This window comes from Hyperolius riggenbachi, chromosome 3 (genome assembly GCF_040937935.1).
Source record: "Hyperolius riggenbachi isolate aHypRig1 chromosome 3, aHypRig1.pri, whole genome shotgun sequence".
NCBI lineage: Eukaryota > Metazoa > Chordata > Amphibia > Anura > Hyperoliidae > Hyperolius > Hyperolius riggenbachi.
Window position 1 is genome coordinate 191,937,730 of NC_090648.1, and position 17,259 is coordinate 191,954,988.

The window sequence follows — 17,259 nt, forward strand, 5'->3', positions numbered from 1 at the left end:
CCACTGTCCCACTGAATCATCCAGGGAAACTTGGTCAACCTTTGCTCTTGTCTAAACGACAGCAAACATGCTGCGAGAGAACTGCTCCCATTCATCTGTAACGCTGTAAATGCCAGGGACAACCACAAGCAGGTGTCTGTATGAACCAGCCCATAAATAGGAAAAACAAGCCATATCACTGGAATGTTTGTTGCACAAAAATAGTACAACTTGACTATACATTACCAATTAACACCTGCTTTGTCAGTTCTGTTGGCTGCTGAAAAACTTTTATTATTCATATTGATATAGAATGTAAAAATGTACGTATGTACAATTACACATACAGGCATTGATTTACACTCTTAATTAGGTGCAAACATAATCCAAAAGCCTTTCTCTTAAAGGGCCCTTACACTGGTCGATTTCAACCTTGGATTGACGGCTGATTCGACCGCTCTGATCTAATCAGCTAGAAATCGATGCAGCAGGAAATATGACCCATTGATTTCCAGACTATTTTGATCGATTTGCTTGATCGGTCCTCATGGAAAATCTAGGTCGATCGGCAGCTGGCACCAAATCGATGGCCCATAGAGTTGCATTGGATCGAATGGTGCAGTAATGCATTTCGTTAGATTTTCAATAGATTTCATTCTGAAATCTATTGGAAATATGTTCCTAGTATGTGGCACACATCAGATTCCAGTCAGATTTGACCTGACAAGCATCTGACAGGAATCTATCTGATGGTCAAATCTGTACATGGGCACCTTTGGGCTCTTAATGATAGTGAATTATGAGATAAGGTGAAATCAACTAAACATTGCAATATAGGATAAAACAGGCTTTAAAGGCTGTCAGAAAATGTAGTGCAACAACCTTTATGTATCCCCGCCAAGATGATGCATGACCATAGTAGAGGAATTTGTAAGACGGGTCAGAATGACCTGTAGGTTTCAAGTGCAGTCACAGTGCTGTAACAAATTGTCCTTGCAGGACTCTTGACACTGCATTCTTTGTACAGTATGCCCAAATGTCTTCAGGTGGTTATTTAAGGGCTTATTTCTACTGGTAGCCGCGGCAGTTTCCGATTTTGTCCGCAGCTCCCGTTCTGCTGCTTGGTAGCCGCACAAATTGCTAAGCCCTGCCATGGACCGCTATTGTGATTTGGCTGCGATGTGATTTGACTGAAGTGCGATCTGGGCGGCAAGGCACTCAATAGATAGGCAGCGTTGCACCACCCCACTTGTGTGCATGCATATAATGTAAATGGACCCTAAAATCTGACGCTGTATATACTGTGATCTGAACAAAACAGACAAAACAGACAAAATGATCCAGGCTCATTTGCCAAATTACATTTTAAGTAATGGAAATTTGGGAAATTAACCTGGATTGTGTTTTTTTTTTTTTAACTTATGATCCTTGTGGCCAGGGTTAATTTCAGTGCTCTCTGTCCTGCAACTATAGTCAGCTTTTACACAGCTCTTGCTGTTGTGCGTTTGGTGCAAATGTAATTATTTTGTAGGCTAGTCAGGGGTGTAGCAATAGGATTTGCAGAGGTTGCGACTGCATCGGGGCCCTTGGGCCAGAGGGGCTCCAAAGGGCCCTTCCTCAACTACAGTATTAGCTCTCTATTGGTCCTGTGCTCATAATAATTACTTCTATAGATACTTTGAACAGTGGTAATCATTTACACGCTGTTCCCCATCCCCATCTTGCTCCTCTGACACTGTAGTTGCCATTGGCAGGTTTTGGTGCACCGTATCAATTGTTATGTATAGAGTGCTTGAGGGGCCCCAATGTAAAACTTGCATCGGGGCCCACAGCTCCTTAGCTACGCCACTGAGGCTAGTTCTGATGCAAGATTTGCCTGAGGAGAGTTGGGTTATGCGCTTCTAATGTTTTGATAGGTTGATGCAAAGTATGCTTGCATGATACATTATGCATGTTCTAATGCCAGAGTTAGAATTCATACCTATCAAGAGGAGCCTCTGCGCTGTGTATGACTATGCAAAATAATGCAATTTTTTGCAAACTATAATCTCTGTTTTTAAATGTGCTGTAGTGATAGTAGTGGTTCCTGAATGTCTCTGCAGTGCACATATGTTTAAGTGTGCAAAGGGTTAAATGATTTTGGCAATCTGAACATCGGTACTAAGGATGTTTGTTTATATTGCTTTGTTGGGAAACGCATGCAAGTGTAAACTGGACCCATAGATTTCAGACAGACGTGGTGGATCACTATAACTGTACTGCAAGCCACCAATAACACTTCTTAATTTAATTAAGATTTGAATGAACAGGAAAATGTCAGCTGTATGTGATCACGCTAAAATATTTATCTTTTGTTCACTGATCCAGGATTTTCCAGCACATATGTGGTTATGAAGGTGGAGGACATGCAGAGTGTTACAGTAGCTAGATCTGGGTGTGAGCCATGCTGGGAGCAAGACTACTCTTTGTAAGTAATACCGTGCCTACGTGTGGACATGTTGGCAAAACAGTGGCAAAACTTGCTTTATGGGGAGACAAATGACAGCTCATTATAAAGTCAATATAATTAGACTTGGATGCCTTCCACAAGGTTGCTGCTGATGTTTTTTATTTGGAGCAAGCCAGTTACCGGTATGCAGGGCCGGCCTTAGGTTTCACAGCGCCCTGAGCGTAACCAGATTTTGGTGCCCCCCCCCATTCATCCTCTCTACACACACACCACACAGTGCATGTACAAGACTAGTAGCCTATATACACTAAGGGGGATCTATCTATTACAGGCAGATCCCCCCCCCCCCCCCCTTAGTGTATATAGGCTACTAGTCTTGCAGGCCGATCCCAACTTTAGTGTATATATATTAGGCAGATCCCCCTTAGTGTATGGGTAGCACGGTGGCGTAGTGGTTAGCTCTCTCGCCTTGCAGCGCTGGGTCCCTGGTTCGAATCCCGGCCAGGGCACTATCTGCAAGGCGTTTGTATGTTCTCCCCGTGTTTGTGTGGGTTTCCTCCGGGCACTATGGTTTCCTCCCACATCCCAAAAACATACAGATAAGTTAATTGGCTTCCCCCTAAAAAATTGGCCCTAGACTATGATACATGCACTACATAATACATACATAGACATATGACTATGGTAGGGACTAGATTGTGAGCCCCTCTGAGGGACAGTTAGTGACAAGACAATATATACTCTGTACAGTGCTGTGTAATATGTCGGCGCTACAAATACTTAAATAAATAGTGTATATATAATATATACACTAAGGGGGATCTGCCTAATATATATACAAGACTAGTAGCCTATATGCACTAAGGGGGGGGGATCTGCCTATTATAGGCAGATCCCTCCCTTAGTGTATATAGCCTACTGGTCTTGTAGGCAAGTCCCCTCCTTTAGTGTACATATATTAGGCAGATCCTTAGTGTGTGTATATATAATATATACACTAAGGGGGATCTGCCTATATATACACTAAAGGGGGGATCTGCCTACACATACAAGACTAGTAGAGCCTATATACACTAAGGGGGGGGGGGATCTGCCTATTATATGCAGATCTCCCCCTTAGTGTATATAGGCTACTAGTGTAGGCAGATCCCCCCCTTTAGTGTGTATGTATATAGGCAGACCCCCACTTAGTGTGTGTGTGTGTGTGTGTGTGTGTGGTGTGTGTGTGTGTGTGTGTGTGTGTGTGGTGTGTGTGTGTGTGTGTGTGTATGTATATATATATATATATATATATATATATATATATATATATATATATATATATATATATATATATATATATATACTTGGGCTGTCTGTTGTGTTACATTTTGCTTCGATCATAGGGTGGTCAGCTCAGCTGGGAATCTCATCTGCTGGCTGCTGCATATATATATATGCATACACATATATATATATATGCAGTACAAAAAGAGGCACAGGGAGGGGTACAAACAGAAGCGCAGGCATACAAACTGAGGCACGGAGGGATACAAGCAGAGGCATTGGGGGTACAGACAGAGGCACAGGGTGTAAAACCAAAGGCACAGAGTAGGTACAGAGGCACAGGGGTACAAACAGAGACAGAGAGGGGTTACAGAGCACAGGAGGGGGGGGGGGAGGGTACAAGCAGAGGCACACAGAGGGGGTACAAACAGAGGTGGGGACATAGAAGTATGAACCTACAGTCCCTATCTTGTTCGTTAACCGGGGATTATCTGTACATTAAAAAAAACAGAAACATCTCAATAGTGAAGTGAATGAAGCTAGATGAACTTTTGACCTTTTATAAAAAAAAACCTTTAATATCTCAAAAACGATAACAGATAGAATGGTGATTTTTGTAGCACAAATGAGCACAAACCCAGCACTAACCAACGACACCACTTTTGTGTCCGTGCGCCTTTGTAGGGGGGCTGGGTGATGTCATCGTTTGGAAAAAAGATCTTTATCTTTAAAACAAAAGCAGTACAAATGTTTATTTTTGCGGCACAAATGGGCACAAACGTAGCACTAACCAAACATGCTAGAACTTTTATTTGTGCTGATTGTAGGGGGGCCACTTCACATAGCCCAATTTTTTTTTATTTTAAATTTGAGATTTGAAGCCTAGTGCTTGCAGCTGAGAGGGGAGATCAGGTTCAAAGGACAGTTGGAACGGTATCCTGCTCCCTTTCCTGCTCCCTACCTCCTTTCAACCAAAAGATGGCTGCCCCCATGAAATCACAAACATTTGCCTGTTCTTTTAAAACAGGGTGGGTAAGCGATTATATTACCTATATATTTTAATTAACCTAACTAATGTAACTTAATGACAATATGTTTGTTTAGGCTGAGGTTTCCCTTTAACATCCTGTGCTTTCAAATTAGCCATGGCAGTCAGCTGAAACAGCTGAGGGATCAAATTACAACTTGTGATTGCAGATGAGAAGGAATTAGACAGGCTAAACTCTCTTAATACGTACCGTGTATTTCTCTATTTTTCTTCTGTCCTGTGCAAAGCGTTCAGGTCCACTTTAAGAATAAGGATATGGCACAAGATTGTAAATGTACCCAAGTGTGTCATGCACACTGCTTAATACATATACAGGACTTTTCAGCCTGTTTACGTGTCAAAAGCTTTTTTTATTCCCTGCATTCAGTCTGTTGATTTAGATATAGCAAAGAAATGAACAGCGCTACTTGAAAAACAGATGAATGCTTACCTGCAAAAAAGTGCAGACCCCACTCATGGGATACAAATACACAATGAGCACACATACAACCTGTCTACCACTTGGAGGATGTTAGTTTACACTAACAGCTTGCAATGCAATTTGTTAGGTACTCGTCCCTCCCACTGTCGAAGAAGTCTTTCCTCCATGGGAGGGGACCTAACACTAACTAAAACCTACCTATGCATATGCATAGCCTGGGCGCGCTACCAGTAAAATTAAGAATTGCGCAGCAAAAGTGGGATCAGCGCATCACCAGGCCGCCTCTGAATGGCCTCAGCTCAGAGATGCGCTGAGCCCCCCCAGGAACTACGAACGCACCTTGAACCAAACAGAGGCTCTGCATATACACCAAAGAAAAACTAACAAGTGAGAGCAGCTGACCAGAATTAAATCAAACATAGCAAAGAAATGAACAGCGCTACTTAAAAACAGATGAATGCTTACCTGCAAAAAAGTGCAGACCCCACTCATGGGATACAAATACACAATGAGCACACATACAACCTGTCTACCACTTGGAGGATGTTAGTTTCCACTAACAAGCTTGCATGCAATTTGTTAGGTACTCGTCCCTCCCACTGTCGAAGAAGTCTTTCCTCCATGGGAGGGGACCTAACACTAACTAAAACCTACCTATGCATATGCATAGCCTGGGCGCGCTACCAGTAAAATTAAGAATTGCGCAGAAAAAGTGGGATCAGCGCATCACCAGGCCGCCTCTGAATGGCCTCAGCTCAGAGATGCGCTGAGCCCCCCCAGGAACTACGAACGCACCTTGAACCAAACAGAGGCTCTGCATATACACCAAAGTGTTGATTTAGATAGCCCAGCCATATGCTGCACAAACATTTAAAGGGACTCCGAGCAGTGCAAAAACTATGGAAAGATGCATATCATTTTAAAGCTCTCTTTCTCCTCTTTCCAATGATATATAAACCACCGCCCTACGTCTTTTAGTTTTCGCTATTTTCGCGAAATTGGCCGACACTTTCCCCAGTGTCAGCAACTCCATTCTGCTGAATGCACCTGCTGACTTTGACAAAAAGTCGCCCTGTGTAATACAATATAACTATGGCTTGATGGATATCATTTTAAAGCTCTCTCTCTCCTCTTTCTGACGACACCTAAATCGTTACCCTACGCATTTTAGTTTTCTCTATTTTCGCGATCGAAATCGCGGCTGGGGCAAATTCAATCGCGAAAATAGCGAAAACTAAAAGGCGTAGGATGGCGGTTTGTATATCATTGGAAAGAGGAGAAAGAGAGCTTTAAAATGATGTGCATCTTTCCATAGTTTCTGCACTGCTCGGAGTCCCTTTAAACTGGCTTTTCCTATGGAGCTTGATAGACTGGCTTGGTTCACACGTAAGTGTCCTGTCATTTTTTGACAGTTGGCATCAGTTTTGTATGTGTTTCTATGGCTGTGTTCACATACAAAGGTGGCACATTTCTAGCTTGGTCCGGTAAAACTGATAGAAAAATAACTGACAGGACAGGACTAGAAATGTATAGATTTTGTGTGAACCAAGCCATAAAAAGAGTAGCTGCACACAGATAAAGCAATCACCCTGCTGCCACATCTGTGGCACAACTAAAAATTTCAAACTAGTGCTAAAGCAGCTTTTTCAGTGTCAAAATACAAATATATATTAACTTTTTAAGTATTCGTTTTTTTCAATGTAAGCTAAGGCCCAGTGCACACCAAAACCCGCTAGCAGATCCGCAAAATGCTAGTAGATTTTTAAACGCTTTTTTTTATTTTTATGAGGCGTTTTGCTAGCGTTTTGCGGATTGCTGCTGCGGATTTCAGTGTCGCATATTTCATATATTGTTACAGTATAGCTGTTACTGAACAGCTTCTGTAACAAAACCGCCTGGCAAACCGCTCTGAAGTGCCGTTTTTCGGAGCGGTTTGCGTTTTTCCTATACTTAACATTGAGGCAGAAACGCCTCCGCAATCCAAAAAATGCCTCACCCCGGGAGGATTCGTTTCTGCAAAACGCCTCCCGCTGTGGTGTGCACACCCCCATTGAAATACATTACCCTAGCGTATCCGCAGCTGCAAGCTGCTGCAAAAACGCTCAAAAAGCCGCTCGGTGTGCCCCAGCCCTGAGATCTTGTTAACACTATGGGATATATTTAACATGCACAGTGTAACGATTGTGGAATTCTCTCCATGATCAGCGCACAAAACGTGCGCTGACACTGCGGAAATCCTCCACAAGCGTATAATTTGCGGGAACCCTGCAAAAGGTGCAAAGCACCTGTAGAGGGAAATTCCTGTCGACAGGGGGAGCTGTGGAGTGCAGAGGAACAGCTCCTCTGCCCTACCACACACGCCAGACAGGAATTATATGAAGGGAAGAAACGCAAGGCAAGATAGCCCTGAAAGAGAGAGATCAAAGCGACAGAGGGTATGTGTGTTCACCAAACTAGTCGCCACCCTGCGACGATGAACACACAACCAGGAAGACAAAGTGAGAAGGCAATCGCCAGAGATGGCGATTGCTAACAGAGACACAAGACCGAATAAGTACAGATGAGGAATGTATGTATGTCCACCAATCTAGCCGCCACCTGCGACGGCAGACACACAACAAGGAAACGGAGTGAGAACGCAATCGCCTGAGAAGCGATTGCGAATGAGATTGAGCAAAGGGACAGATTGTATGTGTGTGCACCAAACTATTCGCCAACCCGCGACGGTGCATACACAACAGCAGATATGAAGTAGGAACGCAATCGCGAGAGAGGCGATTGCCAGAGGTGACACAAGGCTACAGCAAGGCAGAGCACGAGAGTAGCAAAGGCACAGCAAATCATACAATGAGAAGATACGGAAAATAACAAACGCTAGCTAAACGCGAACACCGCACTCATTCGCAACAGTGCACGCGTTTTATGCGCGGTCTCTGCGTGATAAGCACAACAGAGACAAGCACGCCTAACTAACCACCGACAGACAAACATGAAACAGAGGACGCGAGCGCTTGCTTAACGGTAACCTCACCGAGCCTCCAGCAAGCGTTCGTAGCAGACAAGACAGACACACGAAAACATGAACAAGCGAGAGATAGGATCCACAGCACTAGCGAAAGAGGCTAGTGCGATCCAGGAAGACAGACCAGAAGGATCCACAGCACTAGCGCAAGAGGCTAGTGCGATCCAAGTACAGCAAGAGAGTAGCAGACCAGAAGGATCCACAGCATTAGCGCAAGAGGCTAGTGCGATCCAGGAAGACAGATCAGAAGGGGCTACCAATAACAACCGCTGTTCCGGTTGGCACCCAGACACACAGAACGATTTCCTGTCGACCACCGCTGGGACAGGACAATCGCAACAGACAAACAGATATGCAATCCTAACTGCACTAGGGAAACTGCCTAGTGCAGTTCCAGGAATTACTCTAAGCTAATCTTCAACAAAGAGCAAGGCTGACACTCCAGGCGAGTGTTACACAGGAACTAACCCTCATGACCAGCAAAGGACTCTGGGAAACATAGCTCTTTATACTGCCAGTCATCAAAGGAGGCAGGTAAGGGATTTGCATAATGAGTGTATGCAAATTCCTCAGCAGCAGAACAGACCAGAAACTTGTAATGGAAAAACAGCCCACAGACTAGAGGAATGGTCAAACAGCTGTCTGCCAGTGCATCCAGCTGAGCGGATCATTACACACAGCAATTTTACCAGTACTTGTGTGTAGCGATTGGTGTCAGCACACAGAGAGAATCTGATTGTTGATGATCTGCAGAATCATCAACAATACATATGTATACCTGATTATGGATGATCTGCAGAATCACCAATAATACAGGTATGACTAACCTCTGGACACCTAATGAGTAATGTGATTGATGAACTGTAGGCTATCTCCCGAGGAGCTGGAGATATACAGTAAGTAACTCGGCCAAGAGCCACCTGAGGGTCAGGTGGCCCTGGGCGGTGCAGAAACTATCTCTTAGATAGTGAGGACCTGGTAACCAGGGATAACAGTATTAGATGGTGAACTGTACTGCAGCCAAAGGAGGTGACCACTGGCTGCTAACAGGCCGGGCTCCCTGAGGTGCGGGAGTCCTGGTTGCAGCTGACACCTGGTGGAATGGTGTCACTGCTAATACTGATAAACTGAACACTCAGGGAGAGTGACAGCTAGAATGGTCGGGCAGGCCAGGTCGGCAACACACGAGCAGATGAGGTACAGAGACGGAAGACTGATTCGGTAACCGGGTACAGGCAGGGTCTGGCAACAGATAGACAGATATGCAGAGGTACCGAATCAGAAAGCAAGAGAAAGGACGACAGAGCAAATAGTCATAACATATAAATATAACAGTGTCCTAGACTGGGATGTGAGCTCCTTGATATCGACACCCGGGAACTAGTCTAGAGTATAACACAGTATTAACACAGTATTAACACAGAATCCCTAAGCTTGGGTGTGAGGTCCTTGATCACAACACCCTGGAACTGGTCTAAGGTATAACGCAGCAATGACACAGTATCCCTAAGCTTGGGTGTGAGGTCCTTGGTCACAACACCCTGGAACTGGTCTAAAGTATAACTCAGCAATGACACAGTATCCCTAAGCTTGGGTGTGAGGTCCGTGGTCTCAACACCCTGGAACTGGTCTAAAGTATAACACAGTAATGTCACAATATTCCTAAGCTTGGGTGTGAGGTCCGTGGTCTCAACACCCTGGAACTGTTCTAACATATAACACAATAGTAATCTGGCTCAGTGTGAATTCCCAGGTCCTCCTGGTTCTAACACACTGTGGGATCTGACTGGTCTGAGTGCTCACACGTAAGTATTTGCAACGGCAGACAACCAGCAACTGACAGGCAAGAAGTATATATAGTGCAGCGCCCCTCAGCGCCGCCCAGCCCCACTCAGCCAATCACTCCCTGCGCTGGGATCAGCTGACAGTCCTGATCAGCTGATCCCTCTCCTATTGGCATAAAGGTCCTGCCTCCTAGCGCGCACGCAGCTCTCCATCTGTGTGCACTACTCGGCCCAGACACACCAGACGCATGCTGTTGTGCGGAAACCGCCGGTCTGAAAGCGGAGACAGCCGCCCCGCTGCCAGACCACGTGGCGGTGTCTCCGCGATCCTTTACATTGTGCAAGTTATGTAGTATGTTGCACAAATAGCTCAACATACGTTATGTGCACAATGCGTGTTGCTACTATAAGATGCATTATGCCAATGGCGTAACGTGTGATATGCTAGCAACACGTGCGCTATATGTGCAACACCTGCTATACAACTGAAGTGTACTGGTGTAATTGCCATGTGCTGCTTGCACACAGCAGCTGTTGTTGTTTATGTATGTATATAGTGCCAACATCTTCCGCAGTGCTGTACAGAATATATATAGTCTTGTCACTAAATGTCCCTTGGAGGAGCTCACAATCTAGTCTCTACTATTACCTTTTTCTATTTATAATATTAATGTATACGTGATTTTAACACTATTTATTCTATTACAAATATATACATTATTCTATTCATGTGATTTATAGTGAAGTATTTTAAGGATTAAAATATATTAGTGTTTATATGTGTGTAAGGGTGTTTGCAGTGGGGATGGTTAGGGTTAGGCACCACCAGGGGTTCTTAGGGTGAGGCACAACTAGGGGAGATTAGGCTCCACCAGGGGAGTCTTAGGGTTAGGCACCACTGGGGGGGGATCTTAGAGTTAAGCAACACCAGGGAGGTGGTTAGGGTTAGGCACCACCAGGGAGGTGGTTAGGGTTAGGCACCACCTGGGGGGGGGGGGGGGGGGGGGGGGTTAGGGTTAGGCACCACCATAGTTACCACCGGGGGGTCTATGGGTTAGGGATAGATACAGGGAGGGTTCTGTGTGAGAGTAGGGTTAGGTATAGTTACAGTACAATATTTGTAATATATACAATTAATTAAATTATGTATATTTACACAAAGGGGGGTCTAGGGGTTAGGAATAGGGAGAGATCTGTGTGAGCGTATAGTTAAGTATAATTGCAGTAAATTACCTGTAAAATCTACCATTGTTTTACTATGCTTAATACAAGTGTAAATATTGTTTTTGTTATAGACGCTATTTGACGTTTCATTTCTGAATTCGTTTATTGTTATAGATGGTATTTTGCCATTTAATTTCCGTTTATGCAACCTATTTAGCACTAGATTTTCGTTTATAAGCTATAAACGAAAAATATTGTTTTACATTACAACTTATAATTTCGGCTATATCCCACGCCCATTTTTCCAGGCGCCCTATTTGATGCACGAGACAGTGCGAAGTTAGTCATGTTGTAAATGTTGCGTTTTTTGTGACGCACTGCTGCAGTGCGCTACCTCTTAAAGTGAACCTAAAGCCGATCAAAAAAAATGAGATTAACTCACCTGGGGCTTCCCTCAGCCCCCTGCAGCCGATCGGTGCCCTCGCAGCTCCGCTCCGATGCCTCTGCACCCGCCGGCGAACACTTCCGGTTTGGCCGTCACCGGCCGACAGGCATGGGAATGCGAGTGATTGTTCGCGTTCCCAGCCTGTATATCGCCCCCTATGCTGCTATTGCGACCTCCTGGCCGCAATAGCAGCATAGGGGGCGATATACAGGCTGGGAACGCGAACAATCACTCGTGTTCCCATGCCTGTCGGCCGGTGACGGCCAAACCGGAAGTCGTCGCCGGCGGGTCCAGAGGCATCGGAGCGGAGCTGCGAGGGCACCGATCGGCTGCAGAGGGCTGAGGTAAGCCCCAGGTGAGTTATTCTCATTTTTTTTGATCGGCTTTAGGCTCACTTTAAGGCAGACGTTTACAGATACAGGGAAGCATATTTTTTATTGCCTGCATGCTCTACTGTATGCAACAGTAACGCAGTGTTGCCTTGTGACTTTTTTGGTGCATTGTGTTGTAATTTTGCTTTGCGACCTAAACGTTGCATCATGTGGTCAGTTTGATCAAGCATTAGATTTGTAAGTTTCGAACTTGCGGTGATTGTGTCCTACATTAGTTTACACTGGAAGCAGAAGTAACACATCCTCGATGCCAGCAAATGACTCTAGAAATCTATGATAATACCAACACAAGAGGTGCACCCCCCCCCCCCCAAAAAAAAAAAAAGTTGGGAACAATACTTGAAAGAGAAGGTAAGTGTAGGCTTACTTTAATAAATTCACTGAACATATAATTCAGACTTTTTTTATTCTGCACGAAAATTACAATGTGTTTCTCAGCCTACAGCTACGTCCTCAGGTCAATAAACAGTGCAAGGTACGTAGTGATAACCAGCTCTGAGCGCCTGCCTTCTTTCAATTATTAGTGATCCAAATTTTTTTGGGGTGACCCTCATATTTGTATTATCCTATGTTGTTAACTCAGTAAGGGTTCGAATTTCATGTCCTTTTTTTTTTTTTAATTTTACTTTTTTTTTTTTTCTATACCTAAAATTCTCTTTTTGAGGGCTGGGACTAGAGTTAAATCTCTGAAAGGCCGAGTAGGGTCGGTACTTCCTCACATGCAGTATCAAGTGGTTGCCTGACTAGCAACCCACACTTGTGACAACCTGACACAGTGTGCGGTCTGTCGCATCCATTATATTAGGTTACTGCACCAGAATCTGTGTTTTTTTTTCCCCCTTTTCTTTTACTTCTCATCCACTGTTAGAAATCTTTTTTTGCTAGAGAACAGAGGCGCCAACAGGATAAAAAGTGATTAAAAACTTTAAAGAGAACCTGAAGTGGGTTCTAAGAACGCTAATTGCACACAGAGGCTGGGTCTGCATATACTGCCCAGCCTCTGTTGCTATACCGATCCCCCCACAGGCCCCCCATGCGCTCTGCTTGACCCCCATAAATCATACGCTGAGCTGTCGACACGCAGCGTGTCGCAGCCGGCTGTTTACCTCTGGATCTGTCACTCTCGGAGCTCCCCCGCCTCCTCCATAGTGCCGGTCCTCGCCAGCGTCCCTTCCTCCATGCTGATTGGAGGGAAGGGACGCGGGTGGGGACTGGAGCTATGGAGGAGGTAAACAGCCGGCTGCGACACACTGCGTGTCAACAGCTCGGCGTATGATTTATGGGGGTCAAGCGGAGAGCAGGGAGGCCTGTGGGGGATCGGTATAGCAACAGAGGCTGGGCAGTATATGCAGACCCAGCCTCTGTATGCAATTAGCATTCTAAAGGTGGCCACACACGATACAATAAAATGATCCGATTTTACAGTAATTCGATAACTATCGGATCTCCCGAAAAAATCGAAAGCTTTTTTTTCATTCGACTGAAAAATCCGATCGGATTTCCCAGTTTCTTCAATTTTTATCGATCCGTAAAGCCAGATATTTTTCTTCAATCTCTCTAAAGATTGTATGGTGTGTGTTAGATTGTCAATTTATTAATATACACAACCTAGCCATTTTGTCAGTTTCCAATCATTTTTATCATAATTGGGGGAAAAATTGAACATATGTATGTGGTACATTGGTCATATTTTTGAAATGTTACAATCAGTCAGAAAAATTGATTGCAATTCTTAACTTGAACAGATATTTAAAAAATTGTATGGTGTGTGGCCACCTTTAGAACCCACCTCAGGTTCTCTTTAAAATTGCTAGGGAGGCAGTGGTGGACTTACATCCGGAAAGCAGCCTCCCTAGTAATTTTAAAGTTTTTATCACTTTTTATCCTGTTGGCACCTCTGTTCTCTAGCAAATACACTGTGTCCACCCCTGGTGGAGGGGTGACCTACCCCCAGGGCCAGCGCTACCATGGAGGCAAAGGGGGCAATTGCCCCAGAGCCCCAGAGCTTGTAGGGGCCCCCAGTGGCTACAAGAGAAAAAAAAAATTCAAATCGACCTTATAGTTTTTGAGAAAATCGATTTTAAGGTTTCAAAGGAAAAAAAATACACATTTAAAAACCTGCCAACTTTAATGGTTAATAGCAAATCCACCTTAAATGCTAGAAACCCTAAATGTGCAGGATATGTTAAGGAGATCATTGGGAATAAGAAGAAAAAAACAATTTTTCAAAAAGACCTTATAGTTTTTGAGAAAATCGATTTTTAAAGTTTCAAAGGAAAAAAAGTATACTTTTAAATGTGGTAAATGTTACTTTTAGTAGCAAACCTAACGGTAGTGCAATTTACATGCATCAAAAGAAAGAGCAATACATTTCCTGACGGGGATTCCTGGGGGTGCAGACGCAGACGCTGCCGCAGCGCTTTGGCCAGGGATTGCTATACAGCCGCAATATGGCTGCATGAAGATCCCTGGCATTTTCTTCCTTTTTTTTATGTTTAGAGTGTGGGAATTTTTTTTTTTAAAAATATGTGGGGTCCCCCCTCCTGAAACTTTTTAACCCCTTGTCCCCCAGGCTGGGGTAGCCAGAATGTGGAGCTCCGACCGATTGGGGCTTCACACCCTGACAATACCAGCTGCAAAAAAGGTCCCTTAATGCCGATTTTTGTTCCGGTGTATCAGTTGGGGGGCCCCCCAGGTTTATTTTGCCCTGGGGCCCCATTGTTGCTTAAACCGGCCCTGCCTACCCCTACTTTTCCGATCTAGAGAGAGCAACATCTTAATCCTAAGTGAGGACAGGTCTAATCTCCTCACCTGCATTTACAGTGGTTGCCTGAGTGGTAACCCTTGTTTGTGAGTGTATATATATCACTGTTTATCATTTACACAGTTTATCATTTATCCTGTACATACTACACTATATTGGGCTCTCTGTGTTTCCCTTTTACTGTTAGAAATCTATAAGCAGGTAGTCCATTAAAGGGTTCCTGAAGTGACATATAATATGATGAAATAAACGTTTATATGAGGTGGTGTAGTAGATGGCACTCTCACCCTGGTCTGTGTGGGTCTTTTCCAGGCAGTCCCATTTCTTTTCACATCCCAAAAACCTACAGATAAGTTAATTGGCTTCCCCTTAATTGGCCCTAGATTATGATGAATATACAGTGACTTGCAAAAATATTCGGCCCTCTGGAAGTTTTCCACATTTTGTCACATTACTGCCACAAACATGAATCAATTTTATTGGAATTCCATGTGAAAGACCAATACAAAGTGGTGTACACATGAGAAGTGGAACGAAAATCACACATGATTCCAAACATTTTTTTTACAAATCAATAACTGCAAAGTGGGGTGTGCGTAATTATTCAGCCCCCTGAGTCAATATTTTGTAGAACCACCTTTTGCTGCAATTACAGCTGCCAGTCTTTTAGGGTATGTTTCTACCAGCTTTGCACATCTAGAGACTAAAATCTTTGCCCATTCTTCTTTGCAAAACAGCTCCAGCTCAGTCAGATTAGATGGAAAGAGTTTGTGTACAGCAATTTTCAGATCTTGCCACAGATTCTCGATTGGATTTAGATCTGGACTTTGACTAGGCCATTCTAACACATAGATATGTTTTGTTTTAAACCATTCCATTGTTGCCCTGGCTTTATGTTTAGGGTCATTGTCCTGCTGGAAGGTGAACCTCCGCCCCAGTCTCAAGTCTTTTGCAGACTCCAAGAGGTTTTCTTCCAAGATTGCCCTGTATTTGGCTCCATCCATCTTCCCATCAACTCTGACCAGCTTCCCTGTCCCTGCTGAAGAGAAGCACCCCCAGAGCATGATGCTGCCACCACCATATTTGACAGTGGAGATGGTGCATTTTGAGTGATGTGCAGTGTTAGTTTTCCGCCACACATAGCGTTTTGCATTTTGGCCAAAAAGTTGCATTTTGGTCTCATCTGACCAGAGTACCTTCTTCCACATGTTTTCTGTGTCCCCCACATCGCTTGTGGCAAATTGAAAACGGGACTTCTTATGCTTTCTGTTAAGAATGACTTTCTTCTTGCCACTCTTCCATAAAGCCGAACTTTGTGCAGTGCACGACTAATAGTTGTCCTATAGACAGATTCCCCCACCTGGGCAGTAGATCTCTGCAGCTCGTCCAGAGTCACCATGGGCCTCTTGACTGCATTTCTGATCAGCGCTCTCCTTGTTCGGCCTGTGAGTTTAGGTGGACGGCCTTGTCTTGGTAGGTTTACAGTTGTGCCATACTCCATTTCTGAATAATCGCTTGAACAGTGCTCCGTGGGAGGCTCAAGGCTTTGGAAATATTTTTGTAGCCTAAGCTTGCTTTAATTTTCTCTAACTTTATCCCTGACCTGTCTGGTGTGTTCTTTGGACTTCATGGTGTTGTTGCTCCCAATATTCTCTTAAACAACCTCTGGGGCCGTCACAGAGCAGCTGTATTTGTACTGAAATTAGATTACACACAGGGCACTCTATTTAGTCATTAGCACTCATCAGGCAATGTCTATAGGCAACTGACTGCACTCAGACCAAAGGTGGCTGAATAATTCTGCACACCCCACTTTGCAGTTATTGATTTGTAAAAAATGTTTGGAATCATGTATGATTTTCGTTCCACTTCTCATGTGTACACCACTTTGTATTGGTCTTTCACGTGGAATTCCAATAAAATTGATTCGTGTTTGTGGCAGTAATATGACAAAATGTGGAAAACTTCAAGGGGGCCGAATACTTTTGCAAGCCACTGTATGACTATGGTAGGGACAGTTAAAGGAATACTTAAAGGACATCCGAGGGGAAAACAAACTGATGAGAAAAACAATTGTATCTATCCTCCTTCTCCTAAAAATGACTTTTTTTAGATAGCCCACACTTTTTTATTTTATATTTAAATCTAGTTTTTAAGTTTTTACTGTTTCATTGTCTCTGCTCAATGACCCCTTCATTGAAGTATTCTAGAGCTCAAATCTATGAATTATTGACCCTATGTATCTCTTTTCTTCTCCAGGAAGTCATTTACTGACAGGGAAGTATTTTATGGCTGTAATTACTAATCAGTGACGGTTATGTTTTAGTCTGACCTGGTCCCGACCCGGATAGAAACTGTGACTTGCATGCCTGATGGTTTTAACTCTTCCAGGCAAAGAAAGAAAAAAGGAACACAGCCTAGTTATTTGTGTGCTTGGCACTATACATACACATCTGTTTCATCATGTCACATGTCGTCTCGGTTGTCTTTAAGCCACCTTAAAAAAAACTTTTTCACCTACCTGG